The sequence below is a fragment of the Sapajus apella genome, unplaced genomic scaffold, assembly GCF_009761245.1.
Source record: "Sapajus apella isolate SASKATOON/1434 unplaced genomic scaffold, GSC_monkey_1.0 scaffold9, whole genome shotgun sequence".
NCBI lineage: Eukaryota > Metazoa > Chordata > Mammalia > Primates > Cebidae > Sapajus > Sapajus apella.
Window position 1 is genome coordinate 34742145 of NW_022436949.1, and position 20182 is coordinate 34762326.

Genomic DNA, 20182 nt, shown 5'->3' on the forward strand with positions numbered 1-20182 from the left:
AGATAAAAAGTAGTCAATATATTCAATGTTAAATGTTTTTCAAGGCTAAGTTAGGGCATAACATAAATTATCTGTGCGTATATTGAATAACCTCCAAAAATGATTTCACATTAGTACTAGCTGAATTGAAGAGGTTTCAACTGCCTAAGGAAACACTGAGTACTCTAATAAAGTCATCATCTCATTCCATTCAGAATGACGAATATGCCTAAAAACATTAAAAAAAGAATAAATTAAAGAAGTCACAAAATTTGTGACATGTTAAATAGTTGGGTCATTTATATACTGAACAAAGTTATACCTTTCCAAATATGGGCAACTGGAATGAATTTGTATCTATATGTATTATATATATATTTATATATTATATATATTACATGTATATATGTGTTATGTAACATATATATGTTACATGTATATATTCAGTTTTCCCAGAACCATTTATTGAAGAAGGTGGCCCTTCCTTTCCTCAATATATGTTCTTGGAATCTCTGTAAAATAAATCAGTTGTCTGTAACTGTGGATTTATTTCTGGGTCCTCTATTCTATTTCATGATCTATGAAGGATTGTGATTTTATACCAATGTCATGCCATTTTGGTTACCAGAGACTTTTGTAATATATTTTGAAGATAGATCAAAATTTATTTATTATTTATTAGAAAGGCTTTCTAATAAATTATAATTATAAATAAACTGTTAGATGATATAGGGCCATACAAGTCAGAATGTGCTTCTTAACGCAAGTTCTTTTTTATTAAAATTGTATATTTCTGTTGTTGATTGTATTCCTATGTTCAAAAAAAAATGTAAAACACTCAAATTTTAGGTAAAACCTTTATTTGTCTTATGTCTATCAGCCTATCAGGGAGCACCAAAGACCAGATGACCCCATGATGAAAATAGGTTTGGGGATTTTCTAAGGTGTCTGTAAGGTTTATATGGTATCTTTTATAATGTGTTCTTGTAATTTTGGCTGAGGCAGTAGTTTCTGTCTCTAAGTGAAACTTGCCATCAAAGGTCATCCTTACACTACATTAGTGCATTCATATGATCATAACAACCATCAGAACAGAACTTCCTGAGAACTCTTTTTGCAAGCTTAGCGGTTGTTTTTTTTTTCAAATTTCACCAGGAAGAAATGTAGGAAGAAGTGAGACAAAGGTAGAAGACAAAGGGGAAACTGAGGATTATTTATCATGTTTGTTTTAGACCTTAGGAAGATACAACTTGTTTACTAGTGGAAATCAATTGAAAAACTAAATTTTCTTTGATGATTTTGCTTTAAATGTACATTTTTGAGGGAGAAAAGAATGTTTCATAATACAAGAGGTGACACTTTGACATCGCTGAGACCTTTATATCTTTCTCCCTTATATATTAAGTAGTCCAAAAGACAAGTTTAAGGTAGATATTAGAATGACCATAAACCTTTACAATTTGGCAATGCTATTTTACAGATTCAGTTGACAATATTAACATATCAGTCAAACTTTGAAAAGTTATGGTAAACATCTGAGAGGATAACTCATGAGGAAGCTCATAGATATGATACCCACTTGTGGATGTTGGGATGGACCAGTAACACATATGGTTACTCTTGCAATGTATCATTGTATGTTTTAGAACATGGTCTGTGAACATTTATTGTACTATCTATAGCAAATTATCTCAGAACATGGTACAAAAAATGTAAGCAATAAATTCTTGTTTTATAATGAAAACGTTAATGAAGAATGAAAGGAAAGAAGGAGATAGACAATTTTAGTGTTTGTAGATATTTAGTCTCTTTCTGAAATTATCTTCCTTAAAGAAATCAAACTAGAACTTCTTTATACAGATAAAAACATTTCATTATCTTCAGATGCATTGTGCATGTTTCAATCTATCATAGTTAAATCTCAGTCTATATACTTTTATTTGATTAATATATGTTCTCCTAACTTAATTAATTTTCTTATATGACAATTTTACTGTGATTAGGACAAAACATTCTCCATAATAGAAGAGAAACTAGAAGAGATATTATTCTTTCCTCTAACTTAATTGCCTTTTTATTATCAATAATTTATCTTTTCTATGTATTATCTCTTTGTGCGTGTGTATATATATGTAAACATGTACATATATAGGTATATATATAGTTTATTGTCTTCTAAGGGTTGAGTAAATTCATGGAATATTCTAATATGACATGAACTTTTTTATGCAGTTTTCCTAGAGAAGCTGAGGTTTAATTTTTCAGCATAAATATGTAAATATTAAATGAATCATGTAAACAAAATTTTGTAAAACACATACTTTGTAACAGGCATAGGATAGCTGTCACACATGTGATGAAACCAAACAGAAATGTTATGTAGAGACAGGCAATTTGAAAGAAAATATACAGATAAATTATTCCTTATAAATGGTGTCAATCCGACAAAGCAAAGAAGCAGAGTAATAATAATGATAATAAGAATGATGACTTCCTTTGCAATGTATGAATGAAAGATCAACATGATATTTTTAGTTTATATAATGTTTTTACTTTCAGAAAATTTATTGCATAGGGTAAGAAAAGTAGAAGCAAGAAATCAGGAGAAAAAAAGATGATATTAATGACAGAAACACCCATTATTAATAAGAAGGTAGAGAAGGAGATGCCTTTACATATGGATATTAAATCTTTCTAAAATCTTACCTAAAACACCATTTCTGCCACATACATTCTATCATGCTCTGTGCTCCAGCTGATCACACTCTGCTTCAACCATAATATACATATTGGTTATCTATTACCATGTAACAAATTACCCAACAATTAGAGACTTTAGAAATAATATTTATTATCTCACACTTACTATGAGTTTGAAATCTGGATGTGGCTTAGCTGGATAATTCTGCCTTAGCTTCTCTCATGAGGTTGAAACCAAGGTATCTGAAACATGGTCTCAAATGAAGCTTTGACTGAGGGAGGATTCATGCCAAGATTACCCATGAAATTGTTGCAATCCTTCAGTTCCTTGCTGACTGTTGGCTGGAGGCCTACTTCATTTTCTTATTTTGTTTTTTGCTTGTTATGCCTTGATATAGGGCATCTCACAATGTGGTAGCTGGCTTCCCTCAGAATAAGATTTAATGACAGCAAGTGAGAAGGAAGCCAGAGATCTTTCATAACCTAATCTCAGAAGAAACATCCCATCACTTTTACTGCGTTCAGACTTTAAAAGCAAATCACTAGGCTCAGCTCACACTTAAGGATGAGGATTCATCAGAGGTATAAATAAAAGAGGGTGGGTACTATTGGAGAAACATTTAGGAGCTGCCCACCACACCATGACTGACTTTATTTTTAAACGACTTTGCTAAGGTGTGATTGACATGTAAAAGCTGTGTGTAATTGACGTATACAACTAGATGAGTTTGAGGTTAAAACTCCATCTGTGAAACCATCTCCTCCATCAAGGTCATACACGTATCCTTTACCTTCCGTAGTTTACTCCCATCCCTTTATTATTAAAGTCACAGTCACAGAAGCAGAGGGTTAGAATGGCGGATAACAGGAGCTGGGGGCGGGGGGTTGGAATGGGGAGATAGCGTCAAAGGGTATGAAATTTCAGTTGTGCAAGATAAGAAGTTCTGGAGTCTAATATGCAGCAGAGTGTCTAAGGTTATCAATACTGCATTGCATATTTAAAATGTACTAAGAAGGTAGATCTCATGTTTAGTATTCTTACCTTTTTTTTTTTTAATTTACAACTCACTTTTATAGTGAAAAATAGTCCTGGTTTAACCGTGACTGTCCAATTTTTAGCACTAAAATATTGAATCCTGGAAAACCCTTTGGTCCCAGGCCACTGGGAATAGTTGATTAGCCTACTTGCACTGTCAAAGCTCTGGATTCTACAAAGAGACTTCTTCCTAGGTTGTCTTAATGGCCTTCTTTTGCTACTAGCACATACTACTCAAACTCTAAGATTTCTTTAGGTATTTTCTCCTTCAAGAATCTATCCTGTCATCCCTTAAAGATTACTGGTCCTTTACAATTTCAGAACATGCTCGTACTAATACTATTCAAATATTCTTTTGTTCTGCTTTTATAATGACTTGTGTCTTCCCTCCCCCATCCCCCAACCACAGACTAGAATTCTGTGAGGGCTATGACAGTTGATTCACTTGGTTTTATGATACCTAGCTCAGTGGTTAGTAATTTTTCAAAAACAATATGCATGCTATAGAAGAGGAAACATGATATCAGAAAGATCAGGAAAAATGTTCAAATTCATTCAGCCAGTAAATGGAGAAAAAAGATCTGCAGTTGCTCTGGTATCTACCAGAGATATTAATGATGAGTTATGCACAGATTTACATATTAAAATTTCCTGTTGCAAATGATGACCTGTCCAAAACTGTATAGTATACCAGATAAAAATCCTGCATGTTTTTATACACCAAGGACCATAAGGAAAGAATAACATTTTTGCAGAAAATACAGACATATCACTTTTAGTGTTGATGACAGACCCTGCATTTGGAAAAGTCACACTATTAGAATGATATTAATGAAACATCCTGAGCTTTCTACATAAGCACTGGTGGTTTACAAATATAGGTGCATTAGGATTACATAAAATGACTTTCAAAACTGTGTTATCCAAGCCAGTGAGCAGGGTCCAGCTGGAGTTTAACATTTTTTCCAGATTGCCCTATATTATTTGGATTTTGAGCAATTGTTCACTTACATAGTACTGGACTGGGAATAGAGAATGTAACTTTAATGCAAGAACGAACGATGATTCTTCCATTTTCATGAGTAGGCAACAGAGATTAAAGAATGCCAGAGCATCATGGTGGAAGGTAGGAGACAATTTCTCAGAACAAGCAAGTTTTAGGAGTAGCAAAATGAGATTACCTCCCTCCCCCAATGAAACTTCATAATTCAGTGGTGTATTAAGAAAGATGATAGATTTGAGGGCATATTGTATATTGATAAATAGCAAGGATGTGATATTCAAGTCTATGACCGGAATCTTCAAAATTATAAACAGGGTCATCAACAGTGTACTGACTGGGAAAAACTTAGATTCAGTAATTCTTCAATGAATCAAATGGTTCAGTGCCCAGGGTCTAGATCCAAATACCTCAGGCCACTTCTTCGGTATTCTCTTTATTTTTTTAAAGTAAAAAGTATTTGGATATCCTATTCTAGCAACTGAGTACAACCTAACTGCATAAAAGCATTCTGTGTTAACATCAGTATAGATTTAATTTGAAACAACCTTTGAATAAAATTGAAAATGAATTTAACTTTACAGCCATATTCTTGAAGATCAATCAACTTTAAAAAGGACTACTGAAGGTGTACTGATAATTTAGCATTTAAGTATAAACAAGTATAATATTTATATGGCAAAACAAAGATGGGTCAATCCTAACATTAATCCATTATTAATCTTTATTCATTCTGAATAAGACTATACTGGATACATACACATGAACACACACACATACACAATTATATAATATTTTCTTCATGTTATAGGTGTTTAGTAATATTTAATGTATTAAAAGTATAATACAAACATTTATCATACTTTTAATACAATAGCAGAGGCATATTGGCCTGTGATGTTAGGTGAAGTGTAATAGCCAGAAATTATTTACATTAGTGCTTTCCGGTGATAATAGAGTAAAATTAGAGTAATTTTCTGTCTACCATCTTATCAGCAATATGAATGACACTTATGAAACTACTTATGTATGCATTTTCTTAAATAGTCTCACTTTATCTTTAGTGAGAACAACAGAATAGGAAATCGAGACAGAACATTCAGCCACTGTTTTTCACCATGGTTAATCATTGAAACCATTAATGAGACCGCTTGTGCTTTTCTGGCTATCTCTAGCTTGAACTTGATCAGCAAATTCTGTCTGCATTAGTAGCCATGGCAACTTCAGGATAAATATTGAGTACTGGCCTTCCAACTGCTAAAAACCTTTAAGTCTCATTTAAGTCCGTAGTATATTACCACAGAGACGCTAGCATGCAGTATGATAGAAACTTTACAACTAGTTCCAAGAAAAAAAGATAAAATTTGGTGAACAATCTAGTTTATTATAAAATTAAATAAAGTGCAAAGATTTAAAAAAAAAAAAGCCAACGTTTTTTTCCCCTGAGGTGATAGTACACATGACAAATTTCAAAATTTCATAGCAATTATAAAAAGCTTTTATGTAAATAGATCATTAACACAGTTGCATACTTAGCTGCTGGAGAGAATATCAAAGAAAAGGTAGAAAAATAGGGTAGTACAAGATGAATACAATCTCAATGACATTATTGCCCTATTAGATGCCTATGTACAATATATAGTTTTATGACTGCACTCTTAATTGAATTAAAAATCATTTAAAAATATATACTTGCTGCTAGAAATGTATTCATAGCCATTCCTCAGACTGTGTTGGTATCGTAGGCTACCCTGTGTTGACTCAGTGCTCTGTGTCCGACATTTACTTACTGACAACATTTTAGATGGGCAAGTTGCTGTACTCATCTCACATATGCTGATAGAGCCACAGTCTTTCAGGAAAGATTGTTAGAATAAAAAAAAGCCTTGTGGCAATTGGATTTTCTAAAGATTAGCTACAATATCTGCCTCCTCACAAGCTCTTCCAAGGATTTAATGTTGACATTCCTCCCAAGAGTCCTCTCCCTTGAACCACATGAACTATCATAACTGCATCAAACAAAAGGTATGCTGGAAGCATGGCTATATAGCTTCTGACGCTAGGTGATCAAAACAGCACAAACTTTTCTTACTCTCTTCAGACACTTGCTTTTGGAACCCACCTGAAGCCGCCTTGTGAGGAAGTCCAAACCAACCTATATGGAGAAATCACACAGAGAGGCCACATTTCAGCTGATGAACTGTAGAGGTTCCACAGACTGCCATCAATTGCCAGATATAAGAAATAAGGTTTCCTGATGATTCCAGCTCACATCAGTTAAGTCCCATCTGACTTAATATCTTCCTGGTGATGCCTAAGACAGGAGGTCTCAGGGTTTCAGAGTCCAATGAAACAACTGTTTTATGCCTCAAAATTAGTATGGACTGTTACACAACAATGGTAGCTACAGCAAACACTAACTACTTGTTTCCTTATTTTTACCCACTAAATCTCTTCAGGCAGCAAATTCCTAATTATGTTTTCTAAATTTGTTAAAAAAAGTTTCCATGATCTCAAGCCCACCTTTATTCAAGAGAAGTTATTTAAACACATATGTCATTTTCCCTCAAAAAGAAACGTCTTTTGAATTATTAACAACAATGAAAAGCACCTCAGCAACATAGAAACTGACAATACATGCATAGGTGTGATTTGTCCCCTCAAAACTGAAGAGAGTTTATCATTTAGAAATTGAGAGTACTGCAACTGATTTTAACATAGTCAACAGTCATTCCTTTCTGCCACATGAAATATTAAGAAAAATTTTCCTTTGCAATAGTCACATAATGATTCAGAAGATGTAAGTAATCTATCTCCTGGGAATTTGAAATTGAAAACCAGGTTGTCTGCTTGACTTTCTTGTGTGTTGCTAATCAGAGGTAATGTGATCTTGGAAAATACGTGGCAGAGTGGAGAGACAGTGAAGAGAAAGAGAGAAAAATGTAGAAGAAATGAAAAATATAGAAAAATGTACATAGATTAGATGAAGATAAAATGGGAGACTGAAGCTTAATGTCATAACCTCAAAAATTTAGGCAGAGATAGAGAAATTATAATGGCATTTTTATGCTAATGAATTTTCTGTTTTCTGTTCTAGTTCCCTTGGAGAGGCAATGGCATATTTGGATATCTCTTTCTTTCTTTTTTTTTTTTCTTTTGAGACAGAGTTTCGCTCTTGTTACCCAGGCTGCAGTGCAATGGCGCTATCTCGGCTCACCGCAACCTCCGCCTCCTGGGTTCAGGCAATTCTCCTGCCTCAGCCTCCTGAATAGCAGGGATTACAGGCACGCACCACCATGCCCAGCTAATTTTTTGTATTTTTTAGTAGAGACGGGGTTTCACCATGTTGACCAGGATGGCCTCGATCTCTTGACCTCGTGATCCACCCGCCTCGGCCTCCCAAAGTGCTGGGATTACAGGCGTGAGCCACCGCGCCCGGCCTATTTTGATATCTCTACATCCCTATGAAACCCTGGTTGCCACCTGAGGTTACTTAAATACAATATATCAGTTTATAGTTTAAACTGATACGTTGTTTAAATTTATAGCTTAAACAAATAGGAAATGTATAAGCTTATATCAGAATAAATCAAGTGATAAAGTCATGCAGAAGATTCGCAGTGCTGTAAATAAATCAGAATCTTTCCATCTTCTGAAATACCAGTCACAGTTTAAAATTTATCCTAGTGCAGGTTTCTCTATGGTTGTAAGGTGGCTGCCAAGCGCATACCAAGTCTTCATATCTCTTAGTTTGGTACAATAGCACTATCTTTTTCCCTTCTTTTTTTCCCAATGTGCTTTTCTCTCATTTGACTCTTCAGAGTCCTTCAGTTCTTCATTTCCCCCTCATTTGTGAATATAAGCATTTGCTTACTAAGGAGACTAGCATAAGAAAGGACATTTCTCCCCCGCTTTGGTTCTCATTCTTTGCACCAAAGAATCAGTAGCAGTGACTATGTTTTATCATTTCTGTCTCTAACAAGTTTTTACACACGGAGGGGAGCAATATTCAGACTTCTTGATTCAAATAATTTGAATTTTATAATTTTTTAGAAGGCAAAGGAAATTTTCATTTTAAATACCATTTTTCTTTCACAGATTCACTGTATTTTGTCTGTTAATTAAGATCTTTTAGTTCAAGATCAGGAAAAAATAAACACAAAACAAAAGTATTTATAGGGAATATTACATAGAAATTGTTTTTTAATAACAAGTCCTATATTCTAAAGCACACTTTATTTTTTACTGAATAGGTTGCTAGTTTACATTAACTGTAAATGATTGATTCATACAGAACAGACATACAACGAAAGAGGACAAGTCACTTCAAATAACATTACCAAAAATTAAATGCTACAAAAACGTGTTTTCCAGATTTTGCTTAAATTTTTATTTAAAATTACCCACACATGAATTATAACATAGGCAATGTTTAGTTTTATGATGCATAATTTTAGCATTACAGAAAGAAAATGTCCTCATGCCATTTAATATTTTTGAAATTAACATTAGGACATCTATAAATTACCAGAAGAATAAGGGTAATATTAATACTTTGTAAGTTTTACTGTCTTAAAATTTTTAAATTAAAGTACTCCTTTGCTGTAGAGGTTAACTTCTTATCATAAATTAAGATTCATAATTTTTATTAATATGACCTCTTTAAATTATTTTTGTAAATAAAACTACTGGGTGGAATAGTATACGATTGTTAAAGTTTTGTCACACAAATGAACATAGTTAATTAAAAAATGTAATTTAAAAGATTTCTTGAGTCATTGCTAATATGCCTTAAAAAGATTTCATATTAATTTTTATATATTCATCACTTTATTTCATCAATCAATAGAATAAATTTTAATAAATATTCTGTGACAGAAATACTAAGCTGAAAATTGCATATTGCTTTCTAGGCTACAAAATGCAAGTAGCTTTTAGCATTTATGCTGTTTCTTCACTTTCAGCTATGAGTCAATCATTTTACAATTTAAGAACAAAAGTTTTGTTTTATTTACAAGCAAGTATTGTTTATGTAAAACCAGTAATCATAAGATCTACTGTTAACAATTTGAAAAAAAAAAAACTCTAATTAAGCAGCATTTTTAAAATGAAAAGTTAATCCAATGGAAATCTACTTTGATGTAATAAATTCAATACTGACAATTACAGAGGTATCCTTTAGTATATAAAACTCAAATAAAGAGATGTATCTGAATCTGTACATCACAATTTACTATTTTACTTAAAAAAGTCTAAAGTGACTAAAATAAAAGTCACTTTAAAAATAACTTCTCATGTAAATCATAGTTTTGGAATAAAATATTAAATAAAATTAATAATAATTCACTGACTTCCTCTGACATATTTGATATACATTTCTCAAAAGAAGATATTTACGTCAATTGAATGTCACAGTGTGATTCTTTAAAGAACATTTGTCTCATGTGCCCTTATTTCTTTAATGACTATTCTAGCTGACCCTTAGCAAAAAACTAACTTCGACTCACTTAATAGTTCTTTATTTCTCTGAAAATAATAAAATATATTCTTTTCTCAAGTATTTTCCGACAGAAAAAAAAAAAAAACAAGCCCATAATCCTGAAATACCAAGTACATGATTTACTGATCTTAGTTGAGTCAGCACGAAAGTCTTCATAATAAAACGTCAGAGGAGTTTATAAGGTATGCTTCTGCTTTCGTAGGTTTTATATATGTTGGCTAAAATTCCTCTCTGGAGGAACTGGGAACTAAATATTGCACCCATAAAGAGGATTTTTTATTCCTGCCTATCTAAAAGTATTGATTAGAAATTTAAGTTACAGAACCTTACTCTTCAAAAGCACACACTGGGTTTTTTGAAGTTCCTGTTTTGGGATATATTCTGAAAAACTATGTGTGTTATTAAAAATATTGTATTTGCTTCTTCATAACAAGTACTTCCCATCTCTTCTCAACATGTACTTCCCATCTCTTCTCATTTATCAGGGGCCAGCCTCAACTAAGATTGCCTTAATCACATTTCAGCCATGCTACAGAAACCTTAACTGAAACCTTGCCTTTTCTTGAAACTCTTATAAATGTCTTTAGGCAAATACTGAAATTTTCTCACATGTAAAATATGTGCTTAGTTATAAAAATATAGTCTATAATTGGTTAATTATTTCTAATGTAGAAAGTTCCCTTCTGAAGTAAATAAATCTATGAGTAAAGCAAAATGAGTCTTATTGACTTCTATGGCAAAGGAGAATATTTCACAGATGATTCCAAAACAAAATATTAAGAAAAGTAAATCAAGGATTTAATTGTGTATGGTTTGGAGTTAGATATTCTGATGGTGGGATATCACTGCCAGGTTGAGCCTTCTTTCTCAAGTTGATTATTTAAAAGAGGAGAGATTCTGGGTGAAGAAGAAAGTATTGAGAGAGGTTGCAGTTAGGGGCTAGTTAGGCAGAGAGAGAGAAGGGTCTCAAGAGAAGAACAGAGAAGGGCAGTATTCACAGGAACAACTGCAGGACAGCACCTATATCACCTCTGCAGCTAACAGGAAGAAATGTGGTTAAAATTTCTTATGCCAGAATGTTGCTCAGAAAGAACTGTCCCAACTTAGGCACAGGTGCCCTAAATTAATCTAAATGTCCTTAACTTGACCCAGCTCATTATACTGTCATTAACATGATTTTAGCATTGTGATTTTAACCCCCACTTGTGCATTTCATTTAGCCACTCATGGGTAATAACCAAGGTGAAATCACTCTGGCCAAGCCCAATCACCCGCAGATGCAACACCCCTAGGAGGAAGTTTACTCCTCCCATTTGGGCAAGACCCACAGAAGACTTCCTGGCTTCTGCCCCATAAAAGACCCAGAACTCTGCCCCATTTTTGGCAACCTACTTTCAGACCCTCTCTCTTTCCTGAGAGCTTTTCTTTTGCTTGATAAATTCTACTCTACTCATTCTCCAATGCCCATGTACCTTATTCTTCTTGTTCATAGGACAAGAAGTTGGTCCTAGATGAACTGAGGCCTAAGCTGACTGCAAAAGCATTATATGAGTCACCAGGTATTCTTCAGTCATTTTTGTATAACTGATGAGGGTGATTATTCTCTTCCTTGGGGGCTATTACAGGATATAACTGAGAAAATGAAATAATTTTGATTTTTCTAATAACTTACCTTGAATCACTCAATCTCTCTGTTTTAGATAAGTTAAAAATTCTTTTCAGTTATCTCTGAAGCTACTGGTTGCTTACAGCAAATCAATGAGAGATGCTTAGATTTGTCTTTAACTCTTCCTGCCTCAGTGGCTGTTCTCCCTTTTTCTCTTTCTCTCTCTCTATCTCTCCTACCCCTACCTCATCTCTCACTCTCTCTCTCTGGCTCTCCTTACAAAAGACAACACTCATCATTATATAAAATTGTTTAAAGTGAGATATAAAGTGAAAATGGTTCCCTCCTTCCTCACTTCTAGCTTCAATCATAACCATTTTCTGAATGCTGAAGAACCTATACATTACCTATAGTAGCATCACCTCGTTTTTATAGCTACTTTAGAACGTCTTGTTTCCCTGAACCTCAACGCATTTATTCCTGTTGTGTTTTCATCCTCAGTCTTGTCTACAAGAACTCCTACACTTCCCCTAGCCTCTAAGGTCTCTGTTTTCTGCTATTTTTTTCTTTTTTACGTAAAAAGAGGATTATAGTTCCTTTCACTTGTGCTTTTCCAGGTTCTGTGTAACAGAAGCCTGGGGGAAACTAAATTGCCCAAGAGGAATGAAGGGAGGGAGTAAGGAAAGCCCAAGATCACTAACAAGGAATAGCTCATATCCCTGTCACACACTCTCCTGGCAGCTTATTTTTGGTCTTTTCACAAAGAGGTTTCCAAAAACTTTGTAATAGCAAGCCTCACCTCCATTGCACTCTTGATTACTTGAATATAAACAATATTTTATTCATGCCTTCTGATGTCCTCAGGCTCTGCCTGATTGTATCAGAAATTTTGTCTAAGTCACAGAGCTGAAGAATAAATGGCAAGATGGATAGAGGGTGGAAAATCTTATGCAAAAGACATGTTGTATGCTGCTCTCATGAATGGAGTGATGTGGTACAACTTTTGCTAAATCTTACCAGAAGCTTTATTGGCATACTTTTAGTTTTACTCCCCACATAATTGAACAGCCAAATTCTAACTATATTACGCTTGAGCGTGAACTATATTACAACTCCTACTTTTATCAACAAGTTATAGGTAACTAAATTTAGAGAAAAGTAATATTTTAACAACAGAAATAATCAGTGGTTATTTGATAATGAAATCAGCTGGTAATATAAAATTTAATTATATTTTGCATAAACATCCACAATATTTAAATTTTGTTACATTCTCTTAAAAACGTTGAGACACGTAACATTTTTTTATGCCTAATCAGTGTCGACTATATGCTAATGTGAGCAAAATTCCGGCCTCTGTCCTCCGGGAGCTCATATTCTAACAAATGGATAGTTTATACTGTTATATTAAAAAAAAGAACTCAATTTTTAAAATAGGATAACTAAAGAATTCAATCTAACCCATGAATATTATAATTATGGGGTGTGTGTAGTGCCTCCTGCCTATAATCCCACCACTTTAAATGGCTGAGGTGAGAGCATCACTTTAGCCTAGGATGTTGAGGTTTTAGTGAGCTGTGGTCTTGCCACTGGACTCCTGCCTGGGCAACGGAGAGAAAACTTGGCTTAAGAAAAGAATTGCAGTTATACAGCTTAAGTATATAGCGATAGTTTAAATAATATTGTAGGGTACACACAGTTTTAGGACCCAGGTTGCCTAAGTCAGAGTTCAGACCTACTAGTGTTACACTGTTGTGTGTAATGGAGGTGTTTTATATATGGTAGCTAAGAAAAAATTCAACAATTTTGAAGAGACGGAAAATTGAGCATAACCTGCTGACCCCTTCTTGCAGGTCTTATTTGGAGAAAAGGGTATTTGCAGTTATCATTAAGCTAATATTTTAAGATAGGTAAATTATCTGGGTTAGCAGAGTGTATCTAAATGTGATCATATGTATCCTTGTAAAGAAGACATATATGGAGACTTTTCTCATACAGAGAAGACGGTGATATGAAGACAGAGATTGAAGTGATGGGTCCACAGCCAAGGAATGGAGGCAACCACTAGTAGCTCAAAATGGCAAGGTCTAGATTCTCTCCTAGAGCTTCCCAAGGCAGCACAGACCTGACAACACCTTGATTCAGCCAAGTGATACAAATTTCAGGTATCTGTCCTCTACAACTGTGAAAGAATAAGTTTCTGTTTTCTAAACACAAAATTTGTGATATTTGTGACAGTGGCCATAAGAAACTGATAAGGGGTTAAAGTAAAATTGTAGATTGAATTGTGTTTTGTGAAAAACAATTGCTCAATATTATGCTGATTGATTTTCTGAGAAAATAAACAGATAATTGGTTTTAAAAACCTTTGGATAATTCTGTATAATACATGTGTACCCACATGATAAATCACAATATAAATAAACTACTGAAGTCTCTGAAAATTCCTGCAATTAACAAACCCAGTTTACTATGCTAACTCTATTACTAAAATTGTTCAATCACTGATATCCTACTGTTTTTGGAGAAGCTCTAATACTTTAGCCCAGAGTTCCATAAAGCGCAGTTTGGGGAAAAGAATCACAGAGATGCAGAGCCAACGGCCTCCAAAGCAGCACATTGTAAGCTGAGCTGACACATGTGAAGTTATGCAGTAATTAATTTTTGTGCATGACAGTAACATTTATTTATTTATTTATTTTTGAGACAGAGTTTCGTTCCTGTTACCCAGGCTGGAGTGTAATGGCATGATCTTGGCTCACCACAACCTCTGCCTCCTGGGTTCAGGCAATTCTCCTGCTTCAGCCTCCCGAGTAGCTGGGATTACAGGCATGCACCACCATGCCCAGCTAATTTTTTGTATTTTTAGTAGAGAAGGGGTTTCACCATGTTGACCAGGTGGTCTCAATATCTTGACCTGGTGATCCACCCACCTCGGCCTCCCAAAGTGCTAGGACTGCAAGCGTGAGCCACCGCACCCAGCCCAGTAACATTTATTTTTAAAAGCTGTGCATAGAAGACTATATGTATGTATGTATGTATGGAGTAATTCAAAATAGCCATAACTCTGGTTTCCTAGAGTTCTCTAGTGGCATAAAAAATTAAGAAAACACATTGAAGAAATTGCAAGCACTTAAGTACTGATGAAATTTAATGAGTTAAAAAATGAGCTGAAAGTATCCAGGCTGTAAAGAATGGACATTGGTCTTAGGAATGACACCTCAGTCAGTATCTCAGTGCACTTTGTGACTTCCTGAACTGAGACCACAGCAGTAGAGATGTAAAGGAGGAAGGACAGAAGAGATTTAATCCCTGGATATGTTTGGGAAGTAGGGACATAAGAGTGCCTTCGATGAGCAACATATCTATGGATGTGATAAATTTAAGTTGGGAAAGCTTATTTAAAAACAAAGAAAATTCAAATGGAGATTCATAAATTAGATAGAGGAGGATTTGTTAAGCACAAGTGAGCTGAGTTTCAGACGTGTAGTCTTTATTGTACTTGTGTGTTAAGGAGCTACGTATATGATCGTAACTCAATACAGAATTTGGGAGCTGTGGTATACTGAATAATGACACCCAAAAAATGTCCACATACTAATCCCCAGACCCTGCAAATATGTTTCCTTACCTTGCAAAAAGACATTGTATATAAGTGACTAAGTTGAAAATATTGAGTTGGGAGATCATGTTGGATTATCTGGGTAGGCCCGATGCAATCATGTGGAGATCCTGAAAAGGACTCAAGTATCAGAGATCGGAAGGAAGGCAATGTGATGACAATGGCAGAGATTGGAATGATAGCAGCACAAGCCAAAAACTAACGCCGTTATGGGTAGTTGAAAGACATGACCAGATTCTTCCTGGAGCTTTCAGAAGGAGTTAGCTTGTGGACACCTTGATTTTATTCCCATAAGACTAATTTTGGACTTCTGGCTTCCAGGTCTTAAAATATTTGTATTGTTTTAAGCAACTCTTTTCTGGTAATGTGTTTCAGCAATAATACAAATCTAGTATAGGAAAAAGCATAGAGTTTAGTCATTGCATTTGATTATATGGACAAGAGAAACACATGAGATTATAAGAGAACTACAGATGTTTATATTAGTCAATGATGCAACTTCTTAATGAATTAGTTTTGAGAGTTTCTTAATGTATTCCTTTATCACTGATTGGTTAAATTTATAATAACTATACAGTGTGTGTATTGACTGTAATATTTAATCTAATACACTCTTTACAAACAAAGATGACAACTTTTTTTAACTTTCAATTGTACCTGCATCTAACAGAGCTCTGGATCCAACTTAAGTCTCCTTTCTTGACTCATTATCACACAATTTATTGTTTTGTTGTAAAGTGTTGTGGATAATACCTTGGTTAGACCATAAGATACTAATATATAAAAGGGGGAACATCAATACATAACTGCTCAGATTTTATGTCTAAATTTGATAGCCTGAGAAAAATTTACAACTGTAATTTTAAAATGTGCAAAATTTCACATTCAAGGGAATCATAAGAGACATGATAGCTAAGTGCAATACTCCATCATAGACTGGATCCTATTAGAATGACTAACTGTTCTGTTTTGTATTGGACTGATAGGTTTCCTGGGACATGGGACTTTCAGGAGTAAAACTCAGACAGTCAATCAGACTACGCATACTGATTCAGGAACACACACACACACACACACACACACACACACAAACACACGCGAGAGAGGAAGGGAGAGAGAATGGGTAAATTATAAAGCAATCAGGGCAAGTTGTGACAAATAAGTGAACTGGTAAAGTGTGTAAGGCTGTTTCTTTAACTATTTTATTTAGGCAGCTTTTTGGCAGTTTGAATTTAATTTCAAATTTTAAAAAAAGGAAGTAAACAAAATGAAAACTCTATTTAGATAAAAAAAACATTTAAACTAAGTACAAGGTTGTATTTGGTCTGGCATCTACAGTTTCTACCCAGACTTGCTCATGTTCTTTCTCTTTGCCATCAAACCACACTTCCTCTCCGTACTTTCCCCATAACACATTCTTCAGCCTTCATTTCGTTTTACAGATTCACCCCATGCACTCTCATCCTAGTGAGAATTGCACATGTTGACCAGGCTGACTGAAATACCTTTATTCTGTCTCCAATTATCTAGTTAATTTTGATTTAATATTTGGATCTCCCTTAAGATTTGGCTTCCTGTAGAGTCTGTGAGAGACAACACTCCCAGATTACATTGAATCTTCTCATGACCACTTCTGTATTTGTCATAACACTTAGATCATTGTTAACATTTATTTTTATGATTACTTGATGAATGCCTCCTCTACTAGACACTATGATTTTAAGTGTCAGAAATGTGTGAGTATCCATTCATCATTTTATCCTCTGTGTCCAGAACAGCACCAGACACATAGAAAGGACTCTGCAAATATTTGTTAAATGAATGAAATCTGATTCACCTGGCTACACATTTCTTAAGGAATAATCCTAACATGCTTTTGCTCAGGTAAGATAGACTGAGGATTGTGTATATTGATGATTAATTTGCTTTTTCTCTAATTCAAAAATACAAATATAAGAATGTAAATACATTCATTTAGCGGTGCATTATCATCTGATCTCCGTAATATTTTAGAGAAACAATTCTTTTTTTGTGAATAGATACCGCACGCAAAGCACAAGAGTGTGGAGATGTAATAAATAAACTGGCGAACAAAAGTGCTTAGAACCATGTATTTGGTTTCGATTTTTACAACATGATTTAAATGATATAGTCATATCTGTCAGTAGTTCTCTAGTCCTCTTCATGTGCACATCAAACATTTTAGCTACAGATCAAAACTCAAGCAGAGTAATGATCACTTTTTCCAACTGTTTCTCTCTTGACATGCGCTTTACATACGAACACTGTCCTATATATTGTAACTCACATACATTCAGCTCTTCGTTTGCTTGTTTTCCTCTGTACCTTCACGATGTTTTTCTTTCTGGTTGGAGTGGTTTTATTCTCATTCTCTTTCTAATGTCTATTAATTCTTTAATGTTTCAATAATTACTTGTATCATAATTTTTTGTGTCCTCTCTGAACATCCCCCCCAGGCACACATACCCATCAGTCTGGGTTAGGGGCCTAGTTCTATATTCTCATAATTCTTGTATGAGCCTTTTTCATCACAATTGTTATGGTATATTCACATTTCCTGTGAGTGACTTTCTCCCCTACTGAACTCAGAGAGTCTTGAAAGTGAATACTGCCTTATTCATATTTGTAAATCCAGCTCAAGTTCAGTCCTGCTCTTTAGTGGAAACTCACTATAAATTTGATAAACTTCAACTAATCAGATCACACAGAGGCCTGAACCTGAAAATCAACAAACATGTGTCTCTTAGTGGCCTCAATAAAAATAAATGTGACATAGATTGTGAGTTAAAAGCCAAGCACTTTCTTCATAGAAGAGTCCCTCAGGTCTTACAAACTCTTATTTTAGACACTATTAAAAAAGTGCTTGCTTATCTGATTTCCAAGCACACAGCAAATTAAAAGCAGCACTTTGGAGGCAGTAAGAGACTGATGTTAGAGGCAGGCATTTTAACAAAAAAACTTCTAGCTGCTGACTCGAGGTTATGCAAAGGTGATACCAAATGTACAAATGAAGTAGTTTTTGCTTTTTTCAAAACTAAATTATGGAAATCAACCGTGGTATGTTCTTTGACTTGGAATAAATTAAACTGCAAATAAATTCTTTTAAAAAGACAACTATAAAATCTCAATGTTTGAACATTACTCATGTACTTCTAAAAAACCTGTCTTTTAAGAGGATATACGCAAAAGTGTAGAAAACATTTTGAACTAAAAAATAATGAATATGACACATGAGAGCTATTACATATGTACATATATCTGAGCATAAAGAGAAATGTGTAGCCTTAAATGCATATGTTTGAAAATAAAACAAAGCTAGAAAAAAAGAAATAAAAGTAAAAGAAAATAGGAGGGAATGATAATGAAAAGATCAGGGATCAATAAAATAGATATGGTATTTAATAACCGAGAACATGAAGAGAGCTGAATTTGTTTTCTTGAAGCAATCGCTAAAATCAACTTATCTTTACTGATTAACGTAGTGGTGGTGCATCAGGTGAAGATCTCTGGATGCCATATGTTCAATAAAACTCTTTCCCAAGAATAACTTTTCTTATTCATTTACTATTTACTTAGTACTTATTCTGCATCCATGAATTTTTTAAAGAGCTCTGAATACTTGACCTTATTTTACTAAGGCAAAAAAAAAAAAAAGGATTAAAAAACAAAAACAAATATGTAGCCACCAAACAAATATGAGAACAATAAATAATAAAACAGCTCACTATGAGTTTTTTTTTTTTTTTTTTTTTTTTTAAAGGAGTGTGGCTACAATATCTAGGAATACTGCTAAAGAAGAAAGAACACAAGTGAAGACTGAATTTGCAGATTAGGGATATACTTTTTTTTAAACAGTAGATGAAAAAAAACAGTATAGTCAGGGAATGAAGACACCATCAAAATAGAAGATATTTCAACATGCTTCAATATAAAAATAAGAGTTTTCTAGAAAGATGTGGCTCTAGATCAGAAACTTGAGGTCAAGGGAAATTATTGCTCATCCCACATGGAGAATACTAAGAAGTGTTACAGGAAAGAGAAAATAAACGTATGATCCAACAGAGAGAGATTTAGTAAGTCCTTGAGAAGACAGAAAGGAAGAGGAGAACAGGACTGACTTTTTAAGCTGTGTGGTTTAAATGTTCAGATATTCATATTTTTACCTCCATGTTATTTGTCTTCTAGAAAACTGAATTTGAAGACTTTTGGTAATGTCTGCATGAGAAGCTTATTGAAACACCAGTTAAGCAGATTACATATGGGTCAGAATATGGGAAAATATATATTTTGATTCTAAATAATGTATTTAGACTTTAGGTTTTAGATCTTAAGTGTTTAGACCTCTAAGGCTTGACATGGGGTAATAAGAAATTTTCTCATTACCTATGTAAAATACAAAATGATGAGACAAGTACCCCAAACAGAATAAGAACAGCTTTCAGGAAAAAATTAAAATTTACAGCTGGGAGCTTTCTCCCCTTAGATGCTTATTTTTCTGTGTCTCCCCCTACACCAACCCCATTCCACAACTCTGCCATGTGGTAATGAATAGTACTAGTTTGTGTTGGGATTGAGTAAACTGGGAAGGTATTTCAACTAAATTCGGCCACATATGCTACTTCTGCAAATTTTTCTCTGCGAGTTAAAGGTGGGTGGGGCACTAACTTATCTCATTACTTTGGGCTGTGTCCACTGACCAATACAATCCACTCAGACAA